The sequence below is a fragment of the Akebia trifoliata genome, chromosome 1, assembly GCF_017979445.1.
Source record: "Akebia trifoliata isolate Shusen 1 chromosome 1, ASM1797944v1, whole genome shotgun sequence".
Lineage (NCBI taxonomy): Eukaryota > Viridiplantae > Streptophyta > Magnoliopsida > Ranunculales > Lardizabalaceae > Akebia > Akebia trifoliata.
In genome coordinates, this window is record NC_141375.1 from 14,737,078 (window position 1) to 14,757,701 (window position 20,624).

Below are 20,624 nucleotides of genomic sequence, written 5' to 3' on the forward strand. Positions count from 1 at the left end.
ACGGTTCCCAATGATGAATGTTTATTCCAATACTTTATTTTGTTACCAGATATGTTTCAGAAATTCGAATGAGGTATCTCAAACCGACAAAGCCTTAGAAACCACGCTACGCTAGGAAAATACAACTCTAGAAACATAGAAATCATCATTTTACAGACAAAAATAAGTTTCACGATAAAAATCACTAAAAAATGACCAAATTACCAAAATACCCTGACATCAAAAGATCCCTAGAGCCTACGTTACGCTTAGGAAAACCCATTCAAATACATAAAATAACAAATCGAAACCAAATAAATCATTTAGTCAATTTTCACAGAATTTGACAAAATTACGAAAATGCCCTCATAAAGTTCCCGATCATTTCATACAAAAAACTTCATAAATGACACAAACCAATATTTTCATTGAATTCCTTACGAAAAATCGATTCTAAAACATCTTAGAACATCAAAAACCGACTTAAAACGCGAAAAGTCCTCTCCGGGGGTAAAACGATAATTTCACAATTTTCATAATTAAAATTTTCGAAATTAATAAATAAAATATTAAATAATTAAAGTGAAACATTAATTAAATTAATTTAAAATTTTGAACTAAAAAAATCGATCAATCAGGCTCTTAGGCAAAATTATTGAGGGTTCGGAAGATATTTCTTTAAGGACTCCTCTATTTGGGGGTACAAAGAATCAAAGATATAATAGAAGGGGGTTCGCCAAAAAATTAAAGTCAATCAAGCAAGACTAAAGTCAAGGTATTAAGGTCAATCAAATAGGACTAAAGTCAAAATTAAAGTCAATTAAGCAAGACTAAAGTCAAGATATTAAAGTCAATCAATTAAGACTAAAGTCAAAATCTTAAAGTCAATCAAATAAGACCAAAAGTCAAAATCCTAATAAAGTTCCAATTAAATAATAACTCTATTTAATAGAGTTTTAACTAAAATATAACTCTACCTAAAACAATTCTAATTAAAATACAACTCTACCTAAAATAATTCTAACTAAAATACAACTCTACCTAAAACAATTCTAACTAAAATACAACTCTAACTAAAAGAATTATAATCAAACACTAATTCTATCTTAATCAACCCTTTAAAAAATCTATAAATAGAGGTCCTCACACCCTATTTCGTATCAAATCATAAATCCTAGGAAAAGTAGGTCAAGAAGCCTCTCCAATCTTTCCAAAACCCTAATTTTGAAGCCAAACTCCTTACCTAACATCCATACCTCAACTTTAGCTCAAAAAATACACAAAAACCCTTCCAAAACACCTTCAAATCCATAAGAAAAATCAGAAAACTCACAGATCTAAGAAGAAGATACCTCAACTTGGGGATCAGAAATCAAATCCGGTGACGAGCGAATAACAAGGAAATACATACGTAGATACTCTTCGCTGGTGCTGAGGGAATCGTTGTAATCAGTAAGGTAACTTTCTTTTATATTTTTTTATTATAATTATTTATTATTTTTGGTCTATTTTGCAATGTAACCGATTTTTGGGAAGAAGTAGAGACCGGCACTTGCCAGGCGGGGTTGGTGCCTAACACCTTTCAACCCCGTAACGTGATCCCCGGACCCGTATTTTCTTTCGTAGATTAGTTGTCTTTGTTTTTAGAGTAAATGATCGGTTCCTAGACCGTAATAACTAGGTGGCGACTCACAAACCTCAAGGGGTCAAAAGCGGATCCGCGCACCCACGAATTGAGGGCGCTTTCAATAGCGACTCCGCTGGGGACATTGAGGATCAAACTTAAAAAATCTCAAGTATTGGTGCATTGCAAGGTTCACTTAGTTTGTTTTAGTTTTTAATTTATTTATTTATTGGTTTATTTATCCTTTCTTAGGTTTTATTACTTCTGTCATGTTGGCATCCAATTTTTTTATTGGCTTTTCTCATCCTCTCCTAGGTTTTTATTATCTCTGTTTTATTGGCATCATTTGATTGGGCTTTGAGTATGTTATTGTTCTCTATGGTGCAATTGAGGGTCACCCTTTTGATGATCCTAAACAATGAATGAAAGATTCAAAATGACATATGATTTGAGATGGAATGATGATGGATTGGCGGTGAAAGTTTGGATATTCTATTTTAGATAGGGTCACTATTGGAGACTCCAAAATAATATAAATTTCTTCGAAAGAAGATAATGGGTGAAATAGAATGAGGGCTGTTGAAGCATGAAGATTTTTATTTTTTTTTTTAACTTTTATTTTTTTTATTTTTTCTTTTTCTTTTTATGTTTTTTTTCAGTTAATTTAATTTTTCTTTTAGGGTACATGCGTTTATGTTTAACAAGTTAAAAAAAAAAAAAATGGTGCTGTTAGCAACAATAATAACTTATGGGTGGTGTGTTTTAATTTTTTTAATTTTAAAACTTCTAATTCAACTTTAAAGGTGGTGTGCTGTTAGTATTTTGAGTCTTTTCCTTCTTATATCTTCTTCTCCAAAGAAAAAGAAGAAGCAGCAGAGAGAGACGTCTCTCTCTTCTCCTTCATCTCTCTCTCTTTGCTACAGTAGAAACTAGCCCCCATTTGCTATCACCATCGAAGAGCAGATCAACACGGTCCTCACACATACTACTTCCATTGTAGATGATTGGATCTTTCAAATCGAAACATATCCATCGTCGCAGACTTATCCATCTGATTATTGCTCTCGGTGTCGAATGGTGCCCAAACTTCGATTAAAACTTAAACAACCTTGTTGCCAAAGTACACCTATATACCTTTCGATACGTGGTGACTTGGTTTGATATACCGTATAGGTGATAATCTAAAACCTCAATTCACTTCTCTGAAGCCAAAAACAGCCAGTTTGATCTCCAGTTGAGAGGTGGCGCACAATGCTGAGCAAGGGCCCACTTAAATACCTCTCGTCTAGAATAGACGTAGTCTATCCCCCTCGTACAGTAGGGTACAGCGGGGCAGATCTTGCTTAGGCACCGGTTTTGACCAAGAAGTGCAATTGATATACTTAGATTACCTTTATACCTACGGGTACGAGTCAAGAGTTGTAGCTTTCATAAATGGTTTGGCATCCCACGAGGGGACCGACCACGTACTAGTACTACGTTGGCAATCGGGACATGTGACTGTGTGGCTTACAATAGGATAAAGGCTCAGGTCACCCCAGCATGGGTGCATCAATATGTCTCTCAGAATCACCTGATCAGACGGTGTTGATGCCCCCAGTTCGATATACCCTAAGGTACGTGACTGGAGTTGTGGGTTTCATGAATGACGTCGCATCTCCGAAGAGACCGGGCCACGCACTAGTGCCACGTTGGCTAAATGGGACGTGTAAGTGAGTAAAGCGGTAAACGTGCATGTGGGTGGGCAAAGTAAGGTGGGGTGTGCCCGGGCCTTTTCAAACAAATGGGCCCATGGCCCAATCAAGCCAATCAAGAGAGGATATTAAATCATACAAGTGCAAGCAAACATCGATCAGGAACATACTCATATGGTTTAATTCAAGCTTTAAATGTGCACATCTCTAGCATTCATCAATTAGCAAATCAATTAATAAATAAGGGCCTATAATAATTAATTAGATCTAATCATCGCAATAGGCACAATTTTTTATAATTTTTAAAGTCCAATCAATGATCACTTTTAGGTGATCCAAAATAAATCGAGATTCCAATAGGTGTTACATTGATGATAGAATGACAATGGTTGAGATGAGCTCACTCTCAAGAACATTAATTGTGGCCAACATTAGATAAATTCAGATTTTCTGTGAATTAGGAAATACAATCTGAACTTGCATCGATGATATCTAAGGCTCTCGATATAACGAAATCGAGTGAACTCAAGTTCTAAATTAATCTACTCGATGAGATCTACATTTTAGTAATAGGTGTCCAGACTTAGTTCTCACCAGAATGTTCTGTAAAAACGTTTTAACGTTGCTGTCCCAACTTTCATTCAGAAAAAATCCAGATTTACAGATTGAACTTGCATCGATGATATCTAAGGCTTCCGATAACGAAATTGAGTGAACTCAAGTTCTAAATTAATCTACTCGATGAGATTTACGTTTTATTAAAGATTCCCAGATTTAATTCTCACTAGAATGTTCTATAAAAAAGTTTTAACATTGCTGTCCCAACTTTCATTCAGAAATAATTCCAGATTTACATATTGAACTTGCATCGATGATATCTAAGGCTTATGATAACGAAATTGAGTGAACTCAAGTTCTAAATTAATCTAATCGATGAGATCTACGTTTTATTAAGAGGTTCCCAGACTTAATTCTCACTAGAATATTCTGTAAAAAAAATTTTAACGTTGCTGTCCCAACTTTCATTCAGAAATAATTCCAGATTTACAGATTGAACTTGCATCGGTGATATCTAAGGCTTCGATAACGAAATTGAGTGAACTCAGATTCTAAATTAATCTACTCACGAGATCTATGTTTATTAAGAGGCTCTCAGACTTAATTCTAACTAGAATATTCTCTAAAAACGTTTTAATATTTCTGTCCAACCTCATCATTCCATCAATTTGAATCTTTCATTATTTATGGGTCATCAAAAAGTGATCCTTAATTGAAAAAAAAAAAAATGCAATACCCAAAAGCATCTACAATCAAGATAAAAAAAAAAATAAATAAACAGAAAAAAAAATAAAATAAATCCAAGAAATAATAAAAAAAAACTAGGTCCTCTTGGCAATGCTCCCATACTTGGGGTTTTTCAAGTTTGATCCTCAATAGTCCCCAGCAGAGTCGCCACTGAAAGCGCCCTCGATCCGCGGGGTGCGCGGATCCGCTTTTGACCCTTGAGTTTGGGAGTCGCCACCTAGTTATTGTGGTCTAGGAACCAAACTGACTCTAACATGGATAAAAGGAACTAATCTACCATAAAAAAATCTGAATTCGGGGATCAAGTTACGGGGTTGGAAGGTGTTTAGGCACCAACCCCGCCCGGCCAAAGCCGGTCTCTACTAAAATTCCCAAGTAAATTACATTGCTAAACCTAGATAAAAATAAATAAATAATAAAAATTTACCTTTCCGATGGCAAGGACTTGGTTCCCTCAGATCTGACAAAAGAACTCCTTGTACCCGTGCTCCCTTGCTTCGTCTGTTTCCCGGATTTGACTTCGGATCTCCGAGGCAAGGTATCTCCTTGTTTTTTGAATCTGAACTCTTCAGTTCGTTAAGGATTGGGGTGGTTTTTTAGAAGGCGTTTGGGTGTTTTCCTAGACTAAAATTGAAGGAGGGATGTTAGCTAAGGAGTTGGGGCTCCAAAACTAGGGTTTATGGGGGGCTAGGGGAGCTTCTAGACCTACTTCTCTTAGGGTTTATTTCAGGGGTTGATTTGGATAGAGTTAGTGTTTAATTAGAGATCTTTTAATCAGAGTGGTGTTTAAATTAGTTTGACTTGTTTTAGGTAGAATTGTGTTTTAATTAGAATTGTTTTAGGTAGAATTGTGTTTTAATTCAAATTGTTTAGGTAGAATTGTTTTTAAAGTTGAAAATCTATTAGATAGAGTTATTATTAATTAGAATCTATTATGACTTTTGGTCTTATTTGATTGACTTTTATTGTTTTGACTTCAGTCTTAATTGATTGACTTTAATATCTTGACTTCAGTCTTGCTTAATTGACTTTAATTTTGACTCAGTCTCACTTGATTGACTTTAATACCTTGACCTTAGTCTTGCTTGATTTACTTTTAATTTTTGGAGAACCCCTCTCTAAAATATTTTTAATTCTTTGGACCCTCAAATGGAGGGGTCCTTAAAGAAATATCCCACGACCCTCAACAATTTGCCTGAGAGTCCAATTAATCGATTTTTTTAGGTTCAAAATTTTAAATTAATTTTATTAATGTTTAAATTTAATTATTTATGTTTTATTTATTATTTCGGATTTCGGATTTTTTATCATGAAAATTGTGAAATTACCGTTTTTGTAGGATGTTTTAGAATCGATTTTTCGTAAGGAATTCAATGGAAATATTAGTTTTTGTTATTTATGAAATTTTTTGTGTGAAATGGTTGTGAACTTTATGAGGGGCATTTTCGTAATTTTGTTAAATTCTGTTAAAATTGGTGAAATGATTTATTTGGTTCCGATTTGTCATTTATGTGTTCGAATGGTTTTTTCCTAAGCGTAACGTAGGCTCTAGGGTTGTTTTGAGGTTAGGGGTATTTTGGTAATTTGATAATTTTTAGTGATTTTTATCGTGAAGCTTCTTTTTGGTCTGCAAGATGATGATTTCTATGTTTCTGGGGTCGTATTTTCCTAGCGTAGCGTGGTTTCTAAGGTTTTTGTCAATTCGAGATACCTCATCTGGATTTCTGAAACAAATCTGGTAACAAAGTAAAGCAATGGAATACACATCCATCATTGGGAATCCTTGCGATCGGGTTGACGAGTTGATTAATCAGGTGGATGCAAAAATGGGGTGTCTACAAATAGGTTCGAGTCCGATAAACGAGACTCAAATTTTTTCGAACTCTAAAAAAGAATTTTAAATAGGATTTAACGAAGTTCCTACAATGTTATGACTCCAATTAACCTCATTATTCAACCTTGCCATGATTGCTTTCGTTGCATAAGCACATCTCAATTTTGAATCATTATTGTCAGCGAGAGCAAAACTCTAGGACCTGACACATTTTTACTCAGTAAGCATCACACCATTGCACACACGTGCACTTTTGTATTAGTCAAGGAGAATTTTCTAAAATTCGAGGATCTGGTACCGTCAGTGAGAGCTTGAGCTCGAGGACCTGACAACCTTTTTGTTCGAGGAGAGTTTAACCCTCAAGGATCCGAACATCCCGACGAATTGCTAAATCAGACTGCAAAATGAATTGTCACTAGCTTTGGCATTCGGATATCGCACTATCTACCGAAATAGATTTACTATCTAATTTGCTTCAACCATCTGCCAAAGAAGGGCATCTGTGGACACCTCATTTTTGCATCTGCTTGATTAATTAACTCGTCAACCCGATCGCAACGGTTCCCAATGATGGATGATTATTCCAATGCTTTATTTTGTTATCAGATATGTTTCAGAAATCCGGATGAGTTATCTCTAATTAACAAAATTGTAGAAACCACGCTACGCTAAGAAAATATAACCCCAAAAGCTTAGAAATCATCATTTTTCAGACAAAAAGAAGCTTCACGATAAAAATCACTAAAAGATGACCAAATTATCAAAATACCCCTAACCTTAAAATATCCCTAGAGCTTATGTTACGCTTAGGAAAACCCATTCAAACACAAAAAATAACAAATCGGAACCAAATAAATCATTTCTCCAATTTTCATAGAATTCGACAAAATTACGAAAATACCCCTCATAAAGTTCACGACCATTCCACACAAAATTTTTTATAAATAATAAAAACCAACATTTTCATTGAATTCCTTACAAAAATCGATTCCAAAACATCCTGGAACATTGAAAAATGACTTAAAAATGCAAAAAGTCTTTTCCGATGGCAAAATGGTAATTTTATAATTTTTATAATTAAAAAATTTTAAATTAATAAATAAAACATTAAATAATTAAAGTGAAATGTTAATAAAATATTTAAGTTCCTATAAATCTAAGCCCGAGAAACGTGGCTTAGTAAGTTCGAGTCCGAGAAACGAGACTCCAACTTTTGTTTAATCATAGAATGAATTAATAGGATTGTTTAAATTCCTATAAATCTAAGCCCGAGAAACGTAGCTTAGTAAGTTTGAGTCCGAGAAACGAGACTCCAACTTTTTGAATCATAGAATAAATTAACAGGATTATTTAAGTTCCTATAAACCTTAGCCAGAGAAGCGTGGCTCCAATAAGTTCGAGTCTGAGAAAAGAGACCCCAACTTTTTTGAATCATAGAATGAATTAACAGGATTGTTTAAGTTCCTGTAAACCTTAGCCCGAGAAGCGTGGCTCTAATAAGTTCGAGTCCATGAAATGAGACTCCAACTATTTTTTTGAATCATAGAATGAATTAACAGGATTGTTTAAGATCCTTAGCTCGATAAACGTGACTACAATGGGCTCGAGCTGATAAACGAGACTCAAACTTTTTCGAGCTCTAAAAAAGAATTTCAAATAGGATTTAACGAAGTTCCTACAATATGATGACAACAATTACCTCATTGTTCAACCTTGCCATGTGTGGCGCCCGGCCGAACACTAACATAAATCCCCATGTCAGATCTCGAGGTATTATGTAGCACCTCGAAATTTCGGCATGGTCTCCTCTGTTTATGTTAGCATTTCAAGGCGTTCAACCTGCACCTGACAAACGACATACAATCCTGCATACATATACAAATATAATACTAGCGGAAGCCTATATAAGTCTAATAACGTACGAATTATCAGAGTGCGGAAGAAGAAAATTTACGGGATTTATACAAATTTTCTCACTCTAACAAGAATCCTAACGCTCAATACAAATCTATAATACTCCTAGACAAATGGAGTATAACTCCAATACTTACCAAGTGACAAAGTCTGGCTATCTATTTGACCCACCAGATGATTCTCACTCGTGCTCTATACTTGTCTCGCCAAGCTTTAGATCTGAAACTAAAAAAAATAGAGAAGGAAAGGGTGAGTAACAAGGGTTACCCAGTAAGGAAGCAACAATTTCTGCCAATAACCTCTCCTAACATGAACGAATAAACATACTGAATCATTTTAAAATAAACAAAATTTTACAGAAGAAAACTACGATTAAACTGGTACATATAGCCAGGGATGAGCACTAAACATTTTAAAACTCACATACAGTACATACATCGATCAGCAGTACTCACTATAACATTCTCTTTTTAATACAAATCTAATTGATCAAATGGAAACAATAAACATTCATTTCATCTTATATATCAAAATAAGCAACAGATACATAATACAACAATGGTGGAGTATTGGAATTAGAGAGTTGGGATTCACGACTGGATCGCTCCCAGTCGGGACTGATTGTTTACAATTCTTCTCGGGCTTTTAGTTCCTGATTTTGTGGCTGGTCGCTGTTTACCACGCTTGGTTACCATTTATCCGGCTCAGGCTGGCCGTTTGACGTGACCGTAGCAATGGGTCTCTTTCGATGTGTCAGAACGTTCGACTACTATAGATTGTTAGTGATCACTGACTAATCATCTTCGTCTATGCCTATCAGGCGTACATGTGATTCCCCAAAGATACAACCATTCGTATACGACCACCTTTAACATTACAAGTTCACTGGTAAAGATAGAGAGAATAAACCCGGATTCCAGTTGTGACTCCACTCTCAATACGCGTCCCATACCACGTATGAGTTTGGTGGTCCCTACCGTACATCCCAGGATAGTACACCACTCCGGATGATATGATGAGCATTCACAAACTCTTTAACAGCTCACAAAATAGCTACTTATATATATTATTTTCATTTGAAAACAAAAGAGAAATTAACAATACAGGTTGAGAATAGATATCCAGTTTCCTACCATGCAAGTGTGGCCACCCGGCCTAAAATAAATAACATAACAGAGCGCCTCGCGCTAACAGAAAGTAAATAAACATGCAACCAGTAACATTATCCCTGGATATATGTTCACCAACCTACATACAACACAACAACGTAAAATGCAGACATCACCCCTCGGGTGTGACTGACATTTTACCGTTTCATACCCTTTTTCCCTTTTTTTCGACTTTTACAGTTTCAATCTCTTCATAAAATATCCATTTTCTGATATTCATCAACTCAATATGAGTTCATTGAATATTAAATCACATTTTTCAACTATAGAATTATTTCTATCAATAATATTGAAAAAAAATACAAATTTCATATCAAAACGGGGTCCGAGCAGTGCACAAGACCCAATTTATAGCAATAACCCGTTAAAACACACCCTACCCATGTATAATTTATTAAAAATACAATTAACATATCAAACATGCAATTTCTGGCGTGAATTTTTTTGAAATAAAAAAATAATTCTATATTTTAAAAATACATCCAAAATTTTCGATAAAATCCTAAATGCAATTTTCACAATCTAGATTACTAATAGAAATTGAGAGTTCCTTACAATGTCCAGGTGAAAGGATCGAAGCGTGTGCACGGAAATCGAGGTGATTGGCACGGAATTCGAGACAGACCGAACTTCGAAGCGGTCGATTTTCGAAACCGACCTGGTGGTTTCGAAGATCTCGATGTGCTTGTCTCTTCTCCCTTCTACGGCGAAAGACGGTTTGACCCTGAAACCGATGAAAATCGAGGTCGAAGTTACCAAATCTCCATATAAAAATACGGCTGATTTTTGACTATACGGGGTGAAAAAGACGAGAAAACGAAAGGAATTTGGGTGGGTTATGTAGAGAATGAGGCAGCGGACGTTTCTCCCTTCTGCGTCGGAAAGCGATTTGACCCCGAAACGGACGAAATCCGAGGTCAAAGTTTCGAAATTTCCGTATCCAAATACGGCTGATTTTTGACGATATCGGGTGAAATAGAAAATGAAACGAAGAAAGGTTGGGTGGGTTTTGTAGAGAACGTAGCTGCGGATCTTTTTATCTTCTGTGGCGATCGTCGAAAGTGGACCGTTTGCGAGAGATCTGAGGTGAAAAATCGGAAGAAATCGAATTTTTTTTTTTTCGTATTTGGATTGGCTATAATGACGCGTTGGGGAAGATGAGTTATATAAAAAAATTAAAATATTATTTAAATGATATTTGGGACAAATTCGGTATTTCGCGCTATTGTTTTGATCGATGATAACTTTGTCATTCGGTCTCCAAACTGACAAACGAATATTCTATTTCGCCTAATTTTTCGTTCCGGATCTAATGGTATAGTTAATTTTTATAAATTATGTCTCCCATCAAAAATTTACATTTTTGGCCTGACGTGACCCCTAAACTTGATGTCGTTTTCGTTTTTGGCGATAATTCAACTCCTGATCTCAAAAATGACAAATAAATAGTCCATATTGAATAATTTTTCGTTATAACCCAATGGTATGATCGAATTTTAAAATTATTGCTCTAACAAAAAGTCACTGTTTTAGCCTAGTCCGATCCGATAATCGAGGATTTTGTAACTTTTATATTCGGACTCGCATTTGAGCGTGCTTACAGGCTAAGCTATGTTTTTTCGATCATTTTGAATCTAATGGTGTGGTCAGATTCCATTAAAAATGTTCAGAACAAGGTCCTACAGTTTTACCATAAGTCCCACTTTCAAGATTTTCTTAAAATTCCACTATTTATTTTCCTCGAGATACGAATTAAAAATTTGGGGTGTTACACCATGATTGCTTTCATTGCATAAGCACATTTTTATTTTGAATCATTATTGTCAGTGAGAGAAGATCTCTAGGACCTGACACATTTTTACTCAGTAAGCATCACACCATTGCACACACGTGCACTTTTGCATTAATCAGAGAGAATTTTCTAAAATTTGAGGATCTGACATCGTTAGTGAAAGTTCAAGCTCGAAGACCTAACAAACTTGTTCGGGGAGAGTTTTACCCTCAAGGATCCGAACGTCCCGACGAATTGGTAAATCAGGTTGTAAAATGAACTGTCACTAGCTTTGGCATTCGGATATCACACTATCTATCGAAATAGATTTGCTATCTAGTTTGCTTCAACTCTCTACCAAAGAGGGGCATCTGTATACACCACATTTTTTGCACTCACCAAATTAATCAACTCATCAACCCGATTACAACGGTTCCCAATGATGGATGATTATTTCATTGCTATATTTTGTTGCTAGATATGTTTCAGAAATTCAGATGAGGTATCTCGAACTAATAAAACTATAGAAACAACACTATGATAGGAAAATATAACCCCAAAAACGTAGAAATCATCATCTTGCCGATAAAAAGAAGCTTTACGATAAAAATCACTAAAAAATGACCAAATTATCAAAATACCCTTAACCTCAAAATATCCCTAGAGCCTACATTATGCTTAAGAAAACCCTTTCAAACACATAAAACAATAAATCAAAATCAAATAAACCATTTCGCCAATTTTCACAAAATTCGACAAAATTACGAAAATGCCCCTCATAAAGTTCAAGACCATTTCGCACAAAAAATTTCATAAATGACACAAACTAATATTCCATTGAATTCCCTACAAAAAATTGATTCCAAAACATCCTGGAACATTGAAAAACGACTTAAAATACAGAATTTTACAATTTTAATAATTAAAAATTTTAAAATTAATAATTAAAATATTAATTAATGTAAAGTGAAATCTTAATTAAAATTAAAGTTAATCAAGTAAGACTAAAGTCAAAATCTTAAAGTCAATCAAGTAAGACTTTAGTTAATCAAGTAAGATTAAAGTCAAAATCTTATAGTCAATCAAGTAAGACTAGAAGTCAAAATCTTAAAGTCAATCAAGTGAGACTAAAATTCAAAATCCTAATAGAATTATAATTAAACATTAATTCTATTTAAAACAATTCTAATTTAACTATAGCTCTACCTAAAACAATTCTAATTAAAATATAACTCTACCTAAAACAATTCTAATTAAACAATAACTCTCTGTAAAAGAATTATAATTAAACACTAACTCTATCAAAACAAGCACTTAAAAAATCTATAAATAGGGATTCCTACAACCTATTTTCGTATGAAAAAATAAATCCTAAGAGAAGTAGGTCAAAAAGCTTCTCTAACCTCCCATAAACCCTGATTTTGAAGTCCTAACTCCTTATCTAACACCCATACCTCAACTTTAGCTCAAAAAACACCTAGAAACCCTTCCAAAATATCCCAGAAATTCATAAAAAAATTAGAAAATTCAGAAGGAGATATTTTGTTTTGGATATCCGAAACGAATCCGGTGACAGAACGAAGCGAGGAGTGCTGTACGAAAAACTATTCTACCAGATCTGAGGAAACAAGACCGTTGTCTTCGTAAAGATAAAGATTTAAAAAAAATATATTGATTAGGTCTTTTTAGCAATATAGTTCTATTTGGGAATTAGTAGAGACCGGCGTTTGCCGGGCGGGGTTGGTGCCTAACACCTTCCAACCCCGTAATGTGATCCCCAAACTCAATTATTTTTTAATTAGATTAGTTGTTTTTATCCGTTTAGAGTCGATGTTCGGTTCCTAGATCGCAATAAGTAGGTGGCGACTCCCAAACCTCAAAAGTCAAAAGTGGATCTGCTCACCCCGCGGATCGAGGGTGCTTTCATGAATCGACAAAGAAAAGTGCTATATTCGCTTATCTCAAGGTAACCCAGCCAAAACCTAGTGAAAACTAGTCTAAACCTAGTCAACCGAGTCAACATCCAGTTTAACTTAGTCAACCCAGTCAAAGCCTAGTCAACTCAATCAACCCAGTTTAACCCATTTAACCCAGTCAACCCAATTTAGCCCAGTCAACCAATTTAACTTAGTCAACCCAATTTAACCCATTTAGCCCAGTCAACCCAATTTAACCTAGTCAAACCCAGTTAAAACCTAGTTAACCCAGTCAAACCTAGTCAAACCAGTCCTATCTAACCAAATCCCTACCCATGCCAAGAATATATCCCAACCACGGCGAAATACCATTTAAAGGAAACAAAACATGCGGGGTGCCCAAAACAAGTTAAAAGGTTCATAGTTTGAATAAAGATGAAGGAGAAAACATGAAAAAAGAACAAGCATGATGAACAATACTTCCACATCAAAATCATGATAAATAAAAAGAAAAAAATAAAAAAGATGAAAAGTAGACTTGTCCAAACAATCCCTAAATAGTCCAAATCCAGTCCCAAATCTACCATCCAAACAGTCCCCCTAAAATCCCTCCACGAGAATCCCCGCAACCAGCCTCCCCAACCACCCCAAAACGACCCCCTGGACAGTCCCACATCCCCATTCAAACCCACTCCCAACTATCCAATTTCCCTCCCAAAACAGCTTCTATCCATCCTTAATCCTTTTTTAAAAAATAGTCCTAAACAATTCCCTAAAAAACCCCTAAACCATGCCTAAACCAATCCCAAAACAATTCCTAAAACCACCCTATCTTCTCGCCCAAAACAACTCCCAAACCATCCCCAATTCTCACTATAAACAGTTCCTAATAGCCCCAACTCTTGCCATAAAAACAATCCCAGTTCAACCAAAGCGATCCGAAATTCCTATTCAAAGTTCCATTTCAAACAACTTAAACAGTCCTAAATCCCCAGCCAATCTCCAAAACCATTCCCAAATTACCTTAAAAAAATAATAATAACCTCAAAACATCAACCTCGCTAATCCACTTCTATGCATCCCAACCCGGTCTATTAACCATTAAATAACCATCTTCATCATCCACCCTATGATTTCCAACAAGCATCATCAATCAATCCACCCATCTTACCACTCGTGATCTTAACCAATCAGTCCCCCTATACTTTCACCGTACTACCAAAACTCCCAAACATCCTGCGAAGTGCTCATCCGAGATAACCTCCATCCTCACCCCAGTCTCCATAATCCAACCAATTTACACCAACCACATCAACCAAGAATCCAAACCAAACATGCATTCACCAAACAGCCATGTCCAACAAAAGGGAAGAGTTGAAAAGCAGACAACAAAAAAAGAAAAAAAAAGGTGAGTGATGAACAATGACAATTCAATAGGTGTTCAGCCATTGTCATAATTGCGTAAAAAATGGAGACAATCCACAGGAGCTTAATCATCTTCATAACCAACATTCCAAAATGAACAAAACGAACAAGACAATAAATAAACAAAAATGAATATTGGTCATGTTCAGAACAGTTTGCAAAGGCAATCCTCATGCTACAAAATAAACAAGGAAAAGAAATCAATAAAAACTCACCTCGATAGGAAATCGTATGGTTCACTAACGAACACCCCAAAGGTTAAGTCGATTCCACAAGAGTCCAAATGTTCACAATATGTTCCAAATCAATGAAATCAATAAGAGGAGACGAAGAGAGAAAGAGAAATCGTCAAAAAGGAAAAGAGAAACCGAAGAAAATGAAGAAGAAATGAAAAATGGAGAGGCGCGCAGGCTTTAATGTTTGAAATTCGTACTGGTCCGTGGTACCAGTACGGGTAAGGCAAATAGTATTCAATCCGCGTTTTAGGCACGGATGAAGCAAGGAACCATACTATCCGTTTCGGAAGAATGGATGAGACAAAATAAAGGTCATCCTTATCCAAAATACGGATGAACACAGGCAAACGCCATCTGTACTTTAAGAACGGATCAGTAAAAAAAAAAAATTCCAAAAATCCTTTCGAGTTGATCTTAAACTCTAATTTGTCAAAACACGACTAAAAAAATCTGATTTTCAAAAACAAGCTTCGCGCCATCGAGATCAAGGAATTAATAAGGCAAAACTCTATCAGACCTCGTGCTTGAGTAGCCATTTTCTACAAAAATCATCAATTCAATCGATAATCCAAAGTCGTGTTTTACAAAATTTTCTAGCTCATACAAATAGGGGTTTAGTCTATTCTTTGTAGTTCTTTGCACGCAATTCCTACAAAGAAGGACAGTTGTACACACCTCACTCGAAAGGACCCCAAAATATTGATTTTTCAACAAAGCTCATCAATGGGCCTCAAGGGCACAAATCAATGAAAAATAACACTTTGGTCGAGTCGAGGCCTTTAAGACCTCCTAATGGTCTAATGGGCCCACCTGAAAAGATTCGGTATGCTCTCATCTACCCCGCTCCACTCTCAAAATCCAAAAATATCAATTTTCCAACAAAATTTGTTAACGGGCCTCAAGGGCCCAAAAAAATGACATTTTGATAAAAACCAAGGCTCCTAAGACCTCTTAATGGTTTAGTGCGCCCACCAAAGGGATTTGACCTACCTTACACTTTCCCAACCTTCACCTCTCCGCTCTTGTATCTAGAAATACCTAATTTTCAATAAAATTCTCCAACGGGCCTAAAAAGCCCGATTTACCAACACGTGACATTTTTTTTATCAAACCAATGATTTCAAAAACCTCAAAAAATGAATAAAATTAAAAAATGAGACTTGGGACACCTATCACTTCCTCTACCCTTACCACTCCACTTCCAAATCTGAAAAAATCCTAAGCCCACCTAAGGCCCACAAACCCTCAATCCTCCAAAATCAATCTCTCACCTTCCCCCCTAACTTAAACTTAATCCCTTATCACCTAAAATCTAAAACCAACCTAAAACCCTCATAATCATTTCCAAGGTAACTCATAACCAATATTAAAATATCCAAAGTCATCTCTAAAACCTAAGCTTAACACTATAAAGCCTACAAATCATTATCCATATCCAATTCATTATCAAACCCACAACCCTAACCCATAAACTATCATCCACATCAAACCAATCACCACTTTATCATCAAAAGGTGACACATGTCATCATCCCCTCTTACTTCCTTCATCTAATCACCTACCCCCATCACTTTTCTTTAAAAACAACTCATCTAACCTCTAACCTCTCACCTCTCTCCAAAAACCACTTCAACCCATACCCTATCCTAACCTAACCTATCACCCTTCTCTAATACCATCAACCACCCACATCACAACCCATATCTTCTACATCCTAACCCATCACTTTCCCTAAAACCCTCTACCAACTTACATCACAACCCACACCTCTCATTATCATCACCAAACAAACTCATATCTTTCTCTCTAATCAAACAACCACTATCACCAATCAACATACCTCATCACCTCACCCTCTCATCACCTTTGCCACATGTCATGGTCCCCTCAATTCTCCCAAAATCCAACCAACCAATCTCTTACACCACCCATTATTTTGATCTAAACACCTCACTTCCTCAATCAACCTAACACTCAATTAAATACCTAACATCTTACATCCCCATTCTCTCCATCAACCATCACTCATCTCATCTCACCAAACACTCTACCCAAATGGATTTGGGTATGATTCAAACCATTTGGATTTAAACACTACCTATTTCCACTCATTACACAATTACCCTCCTTTTAACTCCAAATGTCATATCCTCCATCCTAAAAACCTATGCCATGATCTATCCTCCCAACTCTTCATCCAATTATACCCTTAAAATAACCTACAAGCATCTATAAATACCCCTCCTCCTCTTCTCAAAATGGGTTACCAACTCTCACTACAAAGAAATCATACCAAGTCTTACCAACTCTCCCTTAAAAAAATCCCCCCCCCCCAAAAAAAAATCTCACAAAAAAAAGAAGAACTCAATTCAACTCTACTCTTCTCTCCACTATTCTCTCACATTATCTTCTAAAAAAGAATTTCATTCTCATAAATCATTAAGGACTCAAGAAGAATTAAAGAGGAAGAATCTAAGAAGAAGAAGATTGAAGCTTCAAGGTGAGTTCAAAGAATCAACATCCATTTATGTTCATTCGCTCTTCCTTAGCACAAGCGCTAAGCGATAATAATTCCTTCAACATAGAGTGTAGAAGTCTTGTTCCGTCCTTTCCTGCGGAGTTGTGCTCCAACATCTGCTAGTGTAGAAGTGATAGGCGAAGGAAGCCGACTCCCTTTCTAGTGGAGTGCAGTACCGAGAGGCGCGGGAGCTACTTGATTTAGCCGAATCAGGAGATGAAATCCGCTCGACGTCAAGGAATTCGGATAATCCCCTCCCATTCCTTTTCTATAATCCCCATCCTCTCTTTAATTTGTATTTTAGAAAGCCTCTAAGATGCAATGATCCCCTTTCCCTATCTTCGGTAGATCGGACTTCGATTCGGTTAAAAGTATAGGGGTTGTAATCCTTTTTTAAAATAAAATCGATTTTAATCCCTAAATCGTTTTAAGGCAATTGGAATTCGGATTCTCCTCAATTTATGAAAATGAACCCCATCCATTAGCCAATACTTTTCAAAAGTATGTCATGTGAAGGTTAAATTTTTATATGGGTCATCTCCTTTGATGAGATGTTTTTATAGTGTTAAGCCGACATTAAATCCCTATTTAAGGTACAAGTCACCGACACGTGGCATTTTATTTTTTTTGCAATTTTATTCAAAAATGACCAAGTTGTGTTGAGGTTACCGCCACTTGATAGGGAGAAAAGGGTCCCTAACACCTTCCCTTTTCTTCAATCAAGCCGCTTATCCTGATCTCGAGGTTGATCTGTACTTTATCCATCGCGAGTCACTACGTGTCAAAAACGACGCATTTTTCAAAATATGCGCATCGAGTGACCCTTCACACCCACTTACAATATGAATGGTGGCGACTCCAAACCTTAGTAGATGTGACCATTGTAATCGAGAACCACATATCTACAGTGATAAAATGAAAAATAGAGAGAAAAAAATTACCTTAAAGAAAAGGAGAAAGGAAGAAAAAAAATAAGTAAAGGTTCTAAGAAAGCTTGAAAACAAACTCAAAAAGTTGAGAGTTCAAATGCAATGTGAAGAAGGTGATAATTTACTAAGTCCCCCTATTTAAAAAAACTAAGAAGAAGTGAGGTTGGCGGGCCAACAACACATGGCTGCACTCCCAAACATTGGGTCCTTTGAAGTCGAAAAGATGCAAAAGGGAACAAAGGTAAATCCACGACCAAGAAAGTACGTAATTTATTCTTTCAAGCACATCTTAACTTTCATAATCTGAAATGGTGGCTCATTAAATGGTAAGAGGCCTTTTTGGAAAAGGTGTAATGATTAGACTTGAAGAGGTGTATGCTTAAGAATGTTATCCGTTCGGAGGAGGGAATAATTCTCGAGATAACGTCGGGACTTCGAATAGACAGAAGTCTGACTCATGTTAGTAGTACCCAGAAGGATATCCAGCCCAATCCTAGTTGAGCTGAGGTTGGGCTCTACTCCAAGTCAGAGCAGAGCTAAGCGTATGCTCTACCCTTACAGCAGGGTAGACCTGAGCTGACCAGGTACAACGAATTTTAGCCCATCCGTCGCCTTGTTGGAACGAAGGACGAATCCTGAAAATCTAGAAGTAGTTGATCGAGTCAATCACATTCCTTCCTAAAGAAATCTATTTCCATTTTTGTAGGAATTTTCCATTATCTAATCCAATGATCGAAGGAGTTGGATTGGAGATTCCTGAACTCAAGGGAAAGGAAAGAATCCTATATAAGGTCGGAAATCGATTGAGGAAGGGACTTTTGCAAATATCTACTTTATAATTACATAATCTTCATCTCTATCTAATTTGATTGTCGAAGGATTCTTGACAGGTACCACATCAATGCCACTAGCAACAAGAGGAGCAAAGAATCACCATTGGATCCGCAAACCAAGTTGATACAAGTAAGCTCAAAATCACCTCTACAACCATTAAACGAGGCCTTGGAAGTATCCAAGTGAGAGATTCACCGTAATACCCATATGGATCTGACATCTTTTAAAACTTGGCCGAATTGATTGCTTTTGATTTTGATTTTTCACTTTTTCATTTAGATGTGATTGACATTTAATAATTTAAATATTTGCTAACTATAGAAAATGAGAATTTATATTAAATGAGTATTAAATAAAAATACTCATTTTTAAATTTTATTTAATCCAGTATGTAAGGACTTGACTCATCCATGGTATCTTGGTCTTGGTGGGTGTCAAGGCAAGATCAGAAATCCGGTTTGAAAACCATGTATTTCAAGTTAAATCAGCTACCACTGATAATGTAAGATCCGTATGCCTTGTTTGTTTTTTCTCCTTTCCAACGTCAATTTGGTAAAAGTTCTCTTCTCCGAAAAATTACTATAGGTCTCTATTATTATTTTGGTCCCAAAAAACTTCTAGATGCCATTAAATCAAAAATGCCAAATGAGCCAAACTTGTATCAAATTATTTGATGTATCTTCAAGTGATGTGCCCTTTTATATCGTTCATCGAGATCAGGCAAATAAGTTTTCAAAACACCTATGCTGAAAATCCACGTCAAAGTCTGCATATGCAAGTTGGTGTAGTTTTGTTTTTGTTTTTATTTTTATTTTTTGAAAGTATAGATGTTATCTCATAGGGAGCTTCTCACTCATGTTTGGCTTCTGTACATTAAAACAATAATAGAAATGGTTCTTTTTTTATTTCTTTTTTTTTATTTAAATTCTTAAGGTCGATTTCTCTGTATAATTTTATGTCTTTTTTCTTGCTTGGTGTCGTTTGGTAAAAAATAAAAAATAAAAAATAAATAACCTCTAGTATTAGACTTAAGTGCCCCTTAAATAACAGGTATTAAACCCTAATCATCCTGTTTAAATCATGGAGGGAAAAAGGCACTTACACATAATGATCCAATATTAAACCGTCTACAAAATAAGAATCCCATGTTTCTGTTTTCTGATCAAATGCGGAATTTCAAGAATAAGTTCCATCAGAAGGAACCCATATCAATAGAATTATTGAAGGTGCATGCATACATGAAATTCTTTTCCTAAAGATGTAGAATAGGCGTAAATGCTGATTTTTCTTCTTTTTTTTTTTTTTTTTTTTTTCCAACTAGGACCATTAGAAAGAATGTGGAAGTCTGCTTCTTGGTTGGTCTTATTGAATTTTTCAAAGAATATATATTTATTAGAAACACATGATGTGTTATGTGTCTAGAAATTATTCTCTTGTATCAAGCTTTGATGTATCTTGATATATTTTATTTTAATT